Source organism: Centruroides sculpturatus, unplaced genomic scaffold, assembly GCF_000671375.1.
Source record: "Centruroides sculpturatus isolate CEXI.00-Female unplaced genomic scaffold, Cexi_2.0 scaffold369, whole genome shotgun sequence".
Taxonomy (NCBI): domain Eukaryota; kingdom Metazoa; phylum Arthropoda; class Arachnida; order Scorpiones; family Buthidae; genus Centruroides; species Centruroides sculpturatus.
The window spans coordinates 306,333-319,119 of NW_019384649.1; positions in this window are offsets into that span (position 1 = coordinate 306,333).

Sequence of the window (12,787 nt, forward strand, 5' to 3'; positions counted from 1 at the left end):
TATAAAATTTAATATATATCATATCACGCCTCTTGTCCTTCATCCTCGATCATTGTAAAATTGTACGAATCAAGGTCAAAATATAAAAATTAATACAAACTCGAAGTACTATTTTTTAAATAGAATTTTATTAAATTTATTTAATTTTTTATTTAAACAAGAAAACAACACAAATAAAGGAGCAAAAGAAATTTAACAAATACAATATTAATATTAATATACACTATATTAATATATTAATATTATTGCACATTTACTTGAATATACCAGTTAGATTTCACTTATTGATATTTGACATACATGTACTCGTTTCCGGGTATTTTTCTTTCATTATCAATATATTTTGACATTGCAAGGAAAATTGTTTCAAAGAAATTGTCAAAAAACCACACGAATTAAATCAAAAATTCTCATTTTAATTATCCTTCGCTTACGGCAAGGCCACTTAACAGCGTTCTAAAGTAATACTTCTAGCAAAATGTATTTTATATCTGCTGAAATTTAATCGTTTTAATATTCATTCTTGGTTATGAATTTGTTAAATATATTCGTATTTAACGAATAAATATTTTGAACTATATAAAATAAATGTTTAACGTTTTCTACAATGACTTCATGTTAATTAATATTAAAACCGGTTACAGGCATACCTCGACTTACGTCGTTTTCCTGGAACCAATTAACGACGTAAGGCGAGGTATACCTTGTACTTATAACTGACATTGAAATCAACAAATTGAGTAATTATTTATAAATGTCAAGGTATTAATGTGTTATTGCATAATAAATTTATTTGTGCTTTAAACAGATGTTATTATGTTATTTATTTAACCATTAAAATCCAATTTATTTTAGAAGTGAATTTAGATAAACAATAGAGAGGTTGAGGCCGAAGTTTTAAACGCGAAACCGTGTACGTCGGACGTTCAGCTCGCTTTCCTGTAAGCCTAGAAGTTTGACAATGGTGTTTAGATAGTCATTGGTATCATGTTCTACGTTCCAAACATCATTGTCAAACTTCTAAATTAAAAGTAAATGTATTTTAGTATTTTAAAATAAAAGTATTATTTTAAAATACTAAAATACATTCACTTTTTATGAAGAATAACTGAATATAAAATTGTATCTAATCTTATATTTTATATCTGAACGTTTTATTGACAGATTTACTAATTTAAGAAACATGTAGGCTATGTATAGAACATGCATGTTTTTAACATACATGTACATGTATGTATAAAATAAAGAAAATTCATTGTATCTGAATCATAAATAATAGAAATCATATACAGTATATTGTATTAGAATAACAGAAGATTGCAAAGGAATGATTCATTACTAAACGACGAGGAATGGATGAATTATTTTAAAACTTAGGATTCAAGTCCTGTAGATTTCCTAGAAGACCTAGACTAATGAACACAATTGGAATCGGGACATAATTTGTAATTCGAATTGTTCCTATTTCCAAAATCACTTTTATCACTAAGTCATATATCACTATAAGTGTTGAATTTATATGTACAATACAAATCATCAGCGAAAGTATATTGTTGTAAAAGAAAGAAAATCTATATTTCCTTTATTATTAATCTACGTACTTTCGTTAATATTGATATATTGGTGAATGTTGAATTAATCCAATTAAATAATAATCTGTGCTTAGTAAACTTTATAATGATATTATTTGTTTGTATCAATTACTTGAATGCACATTAAAACGCAACCAAGTAATTCAGAAGATAAGTTTAGAACATGTTCGATTTGCTACGAACAGAAATTTTAGAAAATTAATAAACTAAAGGTAATTTGTACTTTTATTTATTTTTTTAACTTGGCATCTATTCGTAACTTGGACGTTTGTACGGTACATTCAACTTTCAAATGTTTAAATTGCGAAGAGCACTTACAGAGTATAAATCGTTTATTATTTCATATAATGTCGATATTGTATATACGATATAACTCAAGAACAAAAAACGTTTCAAAGGGGTAAAAAAAAACATAAAGAAATATGTAGTCTAAATTTTTTTTCAAATTGCAGTCCAAAAATTAATTGAGAGATCTTTCATTAAATACTATTCAAAAACTTTAAAACAACGAATAAATCAGGAAGGAGACAAAAACAGGAATTTGGTAGCATTGCTTATTTATGAATAAGGAAAACATGAGAATTTATATGAATAAACACTCTTGATGAATAAAATTGTTTTCACTTTCTTAAAACAACATGCTACCAAAAGCTTGTTTTCGCTAATATGTGATACTTGTTTCAATTGATAACAACATTGAAGATCATTACAAGTTAAATAACGTTAGATAACTTAACATATTACTTAAATTTAGTTTNATATCAGGATGGAAAAATTTACTTAGACGAAGCTGGTATTCTCTGTAAATAATCAGTAAGTCTATAAGCCAGTAAATAATGTTACTTTTCCGGCTGTTATGTATACATAACAAGGTAAAGTACAAAGGTAAAGGAATTGCGACAAATTTAGCTCTCCGAGTTTTGATACAACTGAACCCGAAAAATGCAAGAGAAAATTCCGTGTATGTGTGTGTGCTGGTGCCTATTTCATTTAATATCTCAGGATGGAGTGAAGATTAAAGAACGAAATTTAGCATGGCAGCTTGTGTATAAGGGGCATTGATGCTATTAAATTTTGATGGTTAAAGGTCCTGAGGGTAAGAAATAAAGAAGTTTACATTTCATATCTCGAGAGAGGTCGCACTTTATTCGTTATTAGTATTCACGATTTTTTTTAATGGAACTCATCACTACTCTCAAAATTAAGTCTTTTGCCATTTTATAATAATTAAAAATATAGAAAGTTTTTATAACAAAATCTCATAACAGATGGCGTCACACACAATTTCATAACAGCCGGGAAAATTTCGCAACTTGTCGCTAAATTTTTTTACTTGCAAACTTACAGTATTGTACATATATTACAAATTACTTTACTCACAAAGCAAATGATTTAAGTTTTAAAACAATCTTAACTCAAGGTGAAGTGTAAGTATTTCGCCTCGAACTAATGATTAAAAATAGACATTATATATACAAAGTAGCTTTAAATTCCATGTCTAGACATAATTTTCCTTTATCTATTTAATAATTTCTTGATTATTATTCGATAAATCGGATTTAATAAATTTAAAATAATTTTTAAATAAAAATAATCATTTAATTGTAATTACCAGAATTAAAATTTATTCAATAATCGCTAATAATTGTATTTTTAAAATTATAAAAATCTTTACAAAAGATAATTTCTTGTAATGTATAATCTACATTTTGGTATTTATCAAAAGATAAGAACTTAACTTTTCTAAAAAATAAAAACACGAAAATTTTTAAGTTTCTATCATTTCTATCATACAAGGGGGAAATGATCCTAAATTGAAGTATACAGATTGAAACTATATTGGCTTTTCTATCTAGAGCAGTCATGAGCAATCCGCTGCCGACGAGGTTCTAATATGCAGTCCCAAGGTCTTTGGCAACGTAATTTTATTTTCATACTTTCTGTCTCGTGTCAAAATGCAACTCTAATTAAGTTGATATTCAAGACAAAAGACACTCTAACTAAACTTAACCACTGAAAAGAAAATAAACTACGTAATTTGCATTTCATTAGCATATATTACTACATTGGCTAACTGCGGCTCTCCTTGAACTTTACTGTGACTCCTCTATCCTTATTTCCTTTAATAATTTGGGACATACTACTTACACGTGTGTAAGTTTGCCGACTATTATATAGTGTGACATATACACGGATTTTAAGCGTAACTCTCAATTTAACCTCGATCAGGCAACTGAAAGCTAGTGTACAGTACGTTGTAAAGTCGAAGGATTTCATAAAGTACCAGTAAAATGAAGTAACAGTGACAATTTTTTAGTATTTTTATCATATATAATATAAAACACCATTTCAACATAGGGTGCACTCTCGTGTATTTCTGACAAGTGATGAATGACTGCTATCGTAACGACTTTGGCCTGCAACTTCGTAAGAAATTATGCATGTGGTCCGTCGAAAGCTTACGAAGTTCACTCGCGGCCTGCATCCACACCATTAGTGTTGAGTAACCTTTGACCTATGTAAGTCGTTAGTCATCAATAGCTATGCAAAGTTTTCATATAGATTTAATTTTTTATTAATTTTTGCGGTTTTATTTTACATTGGATTGCAAAGACGTTAATAATGATAATAATGTAAAATTTATTTACTTAATGACTTTATTTGAATTAATAAATAAAGCGCAAAAATTGAAACAATAATTCTGCATATGTTAAAAATTCTATCTAATTATATATAAATACGATACTGTTCATTTTCTAAAACTATTTTATTATATTATTAATTAGAATAAACTCGATTGTTTTTGTATTATATTATTAAAATTTTTAGAATTATCCAATGGGTAATAAAGAAAACGATATTAAGATCGACTGTATGAATCTTTTAGATTGAATCTATTCCAGGAAATATTCTGTTTTAGAAAAGGAATATTTAATTAGAAGTCTTGATGCAGGAAACACGAATTTTAACGCCTTGTAACATTAACAATCGTGTTTCCTGCATCAAGACATTTAAGATTTACTACTGACGAAAGTTCTATTTTTAAGTTGTTACCTTATAAATGTTTACAAAAGGAAAACGCGATAGAAAAATTATAAATGAGGAAATAAAGGAGTTATACTTACTCAAACGATTTTTCAAATATGAATTTACGGAATACTGATTTACCTTGTCGTTTTGATCCTACAAGTCACATTCAGAATAAAATGTTAGAAGATTCTTTTATATCGTAAATATCGTCAATTAATGCAAAAGTGGCGTCACTAACTTAATATCAAAAGTTACGTCTTATACTTCGGTATCGTATTCCCTGGAGTTGTTTCCAATTTTCTCACCACAAATTTTCCAATTAAAAATGTTTTTATAGTTTTAGATTATTTTTCCGAAAAGAATCAATCTACGTTCTTACGAACCGATACGATTCGTAATTAGTACAGAGTATATCCATATAATACTTAAAATACACAGTATGTATATAATAATCAACATATTTAAACATTTTTTTTAATCCGTACAATACTATTATCTCTCCACGCAACTTTTACTTTTTGCTAAAACTAGTCGTTTTGTACATTATCGTTTCTTCATTTTTCCTTAAGCAGAAGAGGGAAAGGAGTTCTCTCACGTGTACAAAAAAATGCACCAGCTTCTCTCCTCGAAAGTTCAACCCGTTGAGCTTTCTCTCGTATTTTTCACTCCTCTTCCTAGTTGGCATTCGCACAGTTGTTCGGCAACCTTGCTTCTGCGCAACGACGACATTAAAATGGTGACGGTAGAAAATCAAGGTGGGAAATCCAATTCCGTTTTTGGAACTGGAACTGTTGGAACGGATCCGAATGAGGAACTGTTTCGTCGGAACAGTCAAGTTGCACTATTATGTTTTGTCGGAATTGCTTAGTCTATTGAACTAGACGGCCCCTCGTCGGTTTTATATACAGGAAATTCTCGTAAATTCGAACTCGGATAATCCAAAATTCCGTTAGTTCGTAAGTGTACTTTTGTCCCGGCCTGGATATTTACACGTTAAGAAATTTGGTTACTTCGTAATTCGAAGTGAAAATTCTGTACGAACTGCCATATGCGAACGTTCACTCGTTCGTTTAAATCGAAGTGCCTCCATGCTGTAAGAGAACAATAGATCAAAAACAATTCTAGTCTAGTCAATATGGCTTCGCTTTTACAATAACGCATTTTCGGTGTCATCTTATCCATAGATTACCGTTTTACCTCTTATCTCATAAAATACGGCTGGTTTTCGAGATTGCAAGATTGGTCTACGAGTAGCAGATTGAGATATTTATAGGCTCTAGGCTACTACTTTTGGACGACTTACTACTCATATTCTAGGACCTTGTTTTTTGGATCACTTTAAAAATAATTTGTATTATTATCATTATTATGTTGAGTTTAGTGAGTTATACTCGATTAACACCGGTGGCTGTGTACTATGCCGGACCAGAGTCAAGGCATAGCAACCATAAGAAAACATTAAATAAGTGTGTCAGAGTGTGTGTGTCTGTATTCAGGAATTTCCTAACAATATAAAATGTATTCAATATAGTGGCCTTCTGTAGTATGATGTATTTATTTCTATTCAATTGTAATGTTCCCAACCTTTTGTGTAGTGTATGTGTGTGTGGTATCACACCTGTAGAGGAGAGAACAACAGATACAATAAGCACCCTATCCATCCTCCACAAGTGCCTTATTTCCTGGGTGAGTTCTGTGTAATTGTTGATTTTTTCAGTGCATGTGTTTTGACATTGTGAGTGTTTGGAATGGATATGTCTATAATATATGTGATTTTATTGTGTTTGTCACAACAGACCAGATATCACACTCATTGAGTGTGATATCTGGTCTGTTGTGGTAAATTGTTTTATCTGTGAATATGGCTCTGTTGTAGTAGTGTACAATTTGTGCATTGAGTGTGATATCTGGTCTGTTGTGGTAAATTGTTTTATCTGTGAATATGGCTCTGTTGTAGTAGTGTACAATTTGTGCATTATTATTATTATGTGTTGGGTTTAGTGGGTTAAACTCGGTACTCATTATTATTATTATTATTATTNACAAGTAGATTCGGAGACAAGTAAATTCGACTTACGTCGTTTTCCTGGAACCAATTAACGACGTAAGGCGAGGTATACCTTGTACTTATAACTACATTGAAATCAACAAATTGAGTAATTATTTATAAATGTCAAGGTATTAATGTGTTATTGCATAATAAATTTATTTGTGCTTTAAACAGATGTTATTATGTTATTTATTTAACCATTAAAATCCAATTTATTTTAGAAGTGAATTTAGATAAACAATAGAGAGGTTGAGGCCGAAGTTTTAAACGCGAAACCGTGTACGTCGGACGTTCAGCTCGCTTTCCTGTAAGCCTAGAAGTTTGACAATGGTGTTTAGATAGTCATTGGTATCATGTTCTACGTTCCAAACATCATTGTCAAACTTCTAAATTAAAAGTAAATGTATTTTAGTATTTTAAAATAAAAGTATTATTTTAAAATACTAAAATACATTCACTTTTTATGAAGAATAACTGAATATAAAATTGTATCTAATCTTATATTTTATATCTGAACGTTTTATTGACAGATTTACTAATTTAAGAAACATGTAGGCTATGTATAGAACATGCATGTTTTTAACATACATGTACATGTATGTATAAAATAAAGAAAATTCATTGTATCTGAATCATAAATAATAGAAATCATATACAGTATATTGTATTAGAATAACAGAAGATTGCAAAGGAATGATTCATTACTAAACGACGAGGAATGGATGAATTATTTTAAAACTTAGGATTCAAGTCCTGTAGATTTCCTAGAAGACCTAGACTAATGAACACAATTGGAATCGGGACATAATTTGTAATTCGAATTGTTCCTATTTCCAAAATCACTTTTATCACTAAGTCATATATCACTATAAGTGTTGAATTTATATGTACAATACAAATCATCAGCGAAAGTATATTGTTGTAAAAGAAAGAAAATCTATATTTCCTTTATTATTAATCTACGTACTTTCGTTAATATTGATATATTGGTGAATGTTGAATTAATCCAATTAAATAATAATCTGTGCTTAGTAAACTTTATAATGATATTATTTGTTTGTATCAATTACTTGAATGCACATTAAAACGCAACCAAGTAATTCAGAAGATAAGTTTAGAACATGTTCGATTTGCTACGAACAGAAATTTTAGAAAATTAATAAACTAAAGGTAATTTGTACTTTTATTTATTTTTTTAACTTGGCATCTATTCGTAACTTGGACGTTTGTACGGTACATTCAACTTTCAAATGTTTAAATTGCGAAGAGCACTTACAGAGTATAAATCGTTTATTATTTCATATAATGTCGATATTGTATATACGATATAACTCAAGAACAAAAAACGTTTCAAAGGGGTAAAAAAAAACATAAAGAAATATGTAGTCTAAATTTTTTTTCAAATTGCAGTCCAAAAATTAATTGAGAGATCTTTCATTAAATACTATTCAAAAACTTTAAAACAACGAATAAATCAGGAAGGAGACAAAAACAGGAATTTGGTAGCATTGCTTATTTATGAATAAGGAAAACATGAGAATTTATATGAATAAACACTCTTGATGAATAAAATTGTTTTCACTTTCTTAAAACAACATGCTACCAAAAGCTTGTTTTCGCTAATATGTGATACTTGTTTCAATTGATAACAACATTGAAGATCATTACAAGTTAAATAACGTTAGATAACTTAACATATTACTTAAATTTAGTTTTGTTGTATTTCTTTTTGAATGTTTGACTTCAAACATTCAAAAGGAGCAGAGTCATTTCTATCATAAACTTCTATTTGTTTTATTTTATTTATTTCTCTACTTTTCAAAATATTTTATTATATCAATAATCTAATTGAAGAGATATATAATTTGTTCTTTAACTGTCGGCATTATACGCTAAATGCGTTATTTTTCGTATAAAATCACCGACAAAATAATATAAAAAATTTAATTTACTGTTGAAATTCGTTTATTATTTATAAAATTTTAGTATTTAAAGATGAATAGTTACAATCATTAGCCATTGTCCGATTTCAAATATATCAGTCATTTCATAAAGAATACATTTTTTTGTCTCCTTGTCGTCATCCTTTACATTGTCAATTGTTTTGGGTTGATGTAACTGCTTTTTGTTTTGTTTGACTATTAAAAAGTTACCATTGTTCTTGTCACCTTCAGGATTTTATGCCGTATAAATATTTCTAACATATATTCGGACATAAACTGTTAATGCGTATTAGAATAATATTCAAATGCAGATTGGACGATAGAAAACGTTAATAATAATATATTATTAAAATAAAAATAAATTGGTAATTTTTAATAAAACTTGTTAATAATACTATCAATTTTTCGTAAACTTCTAGCTACAATATTGTTTTCATCTCTGGCTTAGCCAAGTAGGGCTAAGTGTTTTCAAAACAAAAGAAAATAAACCAGCGACGAGTTGCTCAACTTTCCCGGCAACATTTAAAATTTGGTGGCGCCATCTGTTATTATATTTTAATTTAAAAAGTTTTTATATTTTTAACTATTATAAAATGGCTTAATTTTGAGAGTAGGGATGATTTTTATTTTTAAAAATGTAAATGTTTTAAATTTACATTTTTTTTTAATCCTACCCTAGTGGAGATACACACGACTCCGATTATTTCCCCACCTCCTCGACCTTTAATCATCAAAATTTAATAGCATCAATCCCCCTAATACACAAACCTCTCTGCAAAATTTCAGAAATTTTCGACAAAAAGCACAGGAGTTATTAAGCTACAAATAGAGTGAACAAAATCGTGCCATACACACATTAACATAAAACATACAAAAATTACTCCCAATTTTTTCCCCATTTCTCGACGTTTCAAGGTGTCCCGAGTCCAAAATTGTAAAAATCTTGGGGATGGTCATTTTTTTTTACCGATTTCCATACGTTCCCTCTGTTATATATAACAGGGGGAAGTAAAAATTTAATTTAAATATAATCCTAATACCAAATTTTCGATATTTTGAAGTTGGTAAGCACACTTTTTGTTGTTGTTGTTTTGATGTTTGTATTAAATTATAATATAGAATAACGTATATAAACGTAATTAAAATCCACTTGTTAGCATTTTGCCAAACTAAATTCTAGGCTACACTATTGATTTCAATAATTTCAATAACTTTGATACCCGATTTACGTAAAAAATTTAAAATAATTTAAAACAATCAGTGTTTACTGAAAGGAGAATTTTTTATTTATTTATTTAAATTTAACTTTTATCTCGATAAAATTACACTAGAAAACTTTCCAATGTATTTATTCAATTTTGAAGAAATTATTAACAGAAAACATTATATCAGAAATTGATATATATTACCGCTAAAGCTCGGAAACTCGTTAATCTGCAGATTAACTAGCGTGATCCGTTAAAGTTGCTAAAATTGTTCTATTTCTCAAATTACCTAGGTAATGTGCAGATTATCTAGGTAATCTGCAAATTACCTACTAGGCACTCGGTAAAGTGAAAATAAGATCTTTGCCGAAACAACAGCAACGTTTCTGTACGCTTAAATTAACATAATGTTCTTTATTTAATTTCGATATCTAAAGAATCAAGTTAATACAATCAAACAATCGACAAATTAGTTGATAGAATCAATCATTAACCAATTAAAAAACATACAAAAAAATCAAACGATTTAAAATATTACTACAATTAAGGAAATTATTATATAGATAACCACCTATGGAATTTCGGGACTTTGAGTATCTATCTGAACTGAGGGGACCGAGACGACTTCAACGATACCCTACTTTTGGACCGGAGACGAAAAATAATAAAGTTATCATACTTTTTCTGGTGATCGCATGATGTAATTGTGCAGTTAATGTTACCTATGGTGAGTNGAAGCTGGTATTCTCTGTAAATAATCAGTAAGTCTATAAGCCAGTAAATAATGTTACTTTTCCGGCTGTTATGTATACATAACAAGGTAAAGTACAAAGGTAAAGGAATTGCGACAAATTTAGCTCTCCGAGTTTTGATACAACTGAACCCGAAAAATGCAAGAGAAAATTCCGTGTATGTGTGTGTGCTGGTGCCTATTTCATTTAATATCTCAGGATGGAGTGAAGATTAAAGAACGAAATTTAGCATGGCAGCTTGTGTATAAGGGGCATTGATGCTATTAAATTTTGATGGTTAAAGGTCCTGAGGGTAAGAAATAAAGAAGTTTACATTTCATATCTCGAGAGAGGTCGCACTTTATTCGTTATTAGTATTCACGATTTTTTTTAATGGAACTCATCACTACTCTCAAAATTAAGTCTTTTGCCATTTTATAATAATTAAAAATATAGAAAGTTTTTATAACAAAATCTCATAACAGATGGCGTCACACACAATTTCATAACAGCCGGGAAAATTTCGCAACTTGTCGCTAAATTTTTTTACTTGCAAACTTACAGTATTGTACATATATTACAAATTACTTTACTCACAAAGCAAATGATTTAAGTTTTAAAACAATCTTAACTCAAGGTGAAGTGTAAGTATTTCGCCTCGAACTAATGATTAAAAATAGACATTATATATACAAAGTAGCTTTAAATTCCATGTCTAGACATAATTTTCCTTTATCTATTTAATAATTTCTTGATTATTATTCGATAAATCGGATTTAATAAATTTAAAATAATTTTTAAATAAAAATAATCATTTAATTGTAATTACCAGAATTAAAATTTATTCAATAATCGCTAATAATTGTATTTTTAAAATTATAAAAATCTTTACAAAAGATAATTTCTTGTAATGTATAATCTACATTTTGGTATTTATCAAAAGATAAGAACTTAACTTTTCTAAAAAATAAAAACACGAAAATTTTTAAGTTTCTATCATTTCTATCATACAAGGGGGAAATGATCCTAAATTGAAGTATACAGATTGAAACTATATTGGCTTTTCTATCTAGAGCAGTCATGAGCAATCCGCTGCCGACGAGGTTCTAATATGCAGTCCCAAGGTCTTTGGCAACGTAATTTTATTTTCATACTTTCTGTCTCGTGTCAAAATGCAACTCTAATTAAGTTGATATTCAAGACAAAAGACACTCTAACTAAACTTAACCACTGAAAAGAAAATAAACTACGTAATTTGCATTTCATTAGCATATATTACTACATTGGCTAACTGCGGCTCTCCTTGAACTTTACTGTGACTCCTCTATCCTTATTTCCTTTAATAATTTGGGACATACTACTTACACGTGTGTAAGTTTGCCGACTATTATATAGTGTGACATATACACGGATTTTAAGCGTAACTCTCAATTTAACCTCGATCAGGCAACTGAAAGCTAGTGTACAGTACGTTGTAAAGTCGAAGGATTTCATAAAGTACCAGTAAAATGAAGTAACAGTGACAATTTTTTAGTATTTTTATCATATATAATATAAAACACCATTTCAACATAGGGTGCACTCTCGTGTATTTCTGACAAGTGATGAATGACTGCTATCGTAACGACTTTGGCCTGCAACTTCGTAAGAAATTATGCATGTGGTCCGTCGAAAGCTTACGAAGTTCACTCGCGGCCTGCATCCACACCATTAGTGTTGAGTAACCTTTGACCTATGTAAGTCGTTAGTCATCAATAGCTATGCAAAGTTTTCATATAGATTTAATTTTTTATTAATTTTTGCGGTTTTATTTTACATTGGATTGCAAAGACGTTAATAATGATAATAATGTAAAATTTATTTACTTAATGACTTTATTTGAATTAATAAATAAAGCGCAAAAATTGAAACAATAATTCTGCATATGTTAAAAATTCTATCTAATTATATATAAATACGATACTGTTCATTTTCTAAAACTATTTTATTATATTATTAATTAGAATAAACTCGATTGTTTTTGTATTATATTATTAAAATTTTTAGAATTATCCAATGGGTAATAAAGAAAACGATATTAAGATCGACTGTATGAATCTTTTAGATTGAATCTATTCCAGGAAATATTCTGTTTTAGAAAAGGAATATTTAATTAGAAGTCTTGATGCAGGAAACACGAATTTTAACGCCTTGTAACATTAACAATCGTGTTTCCTGCATCAAGACATTTAAGATT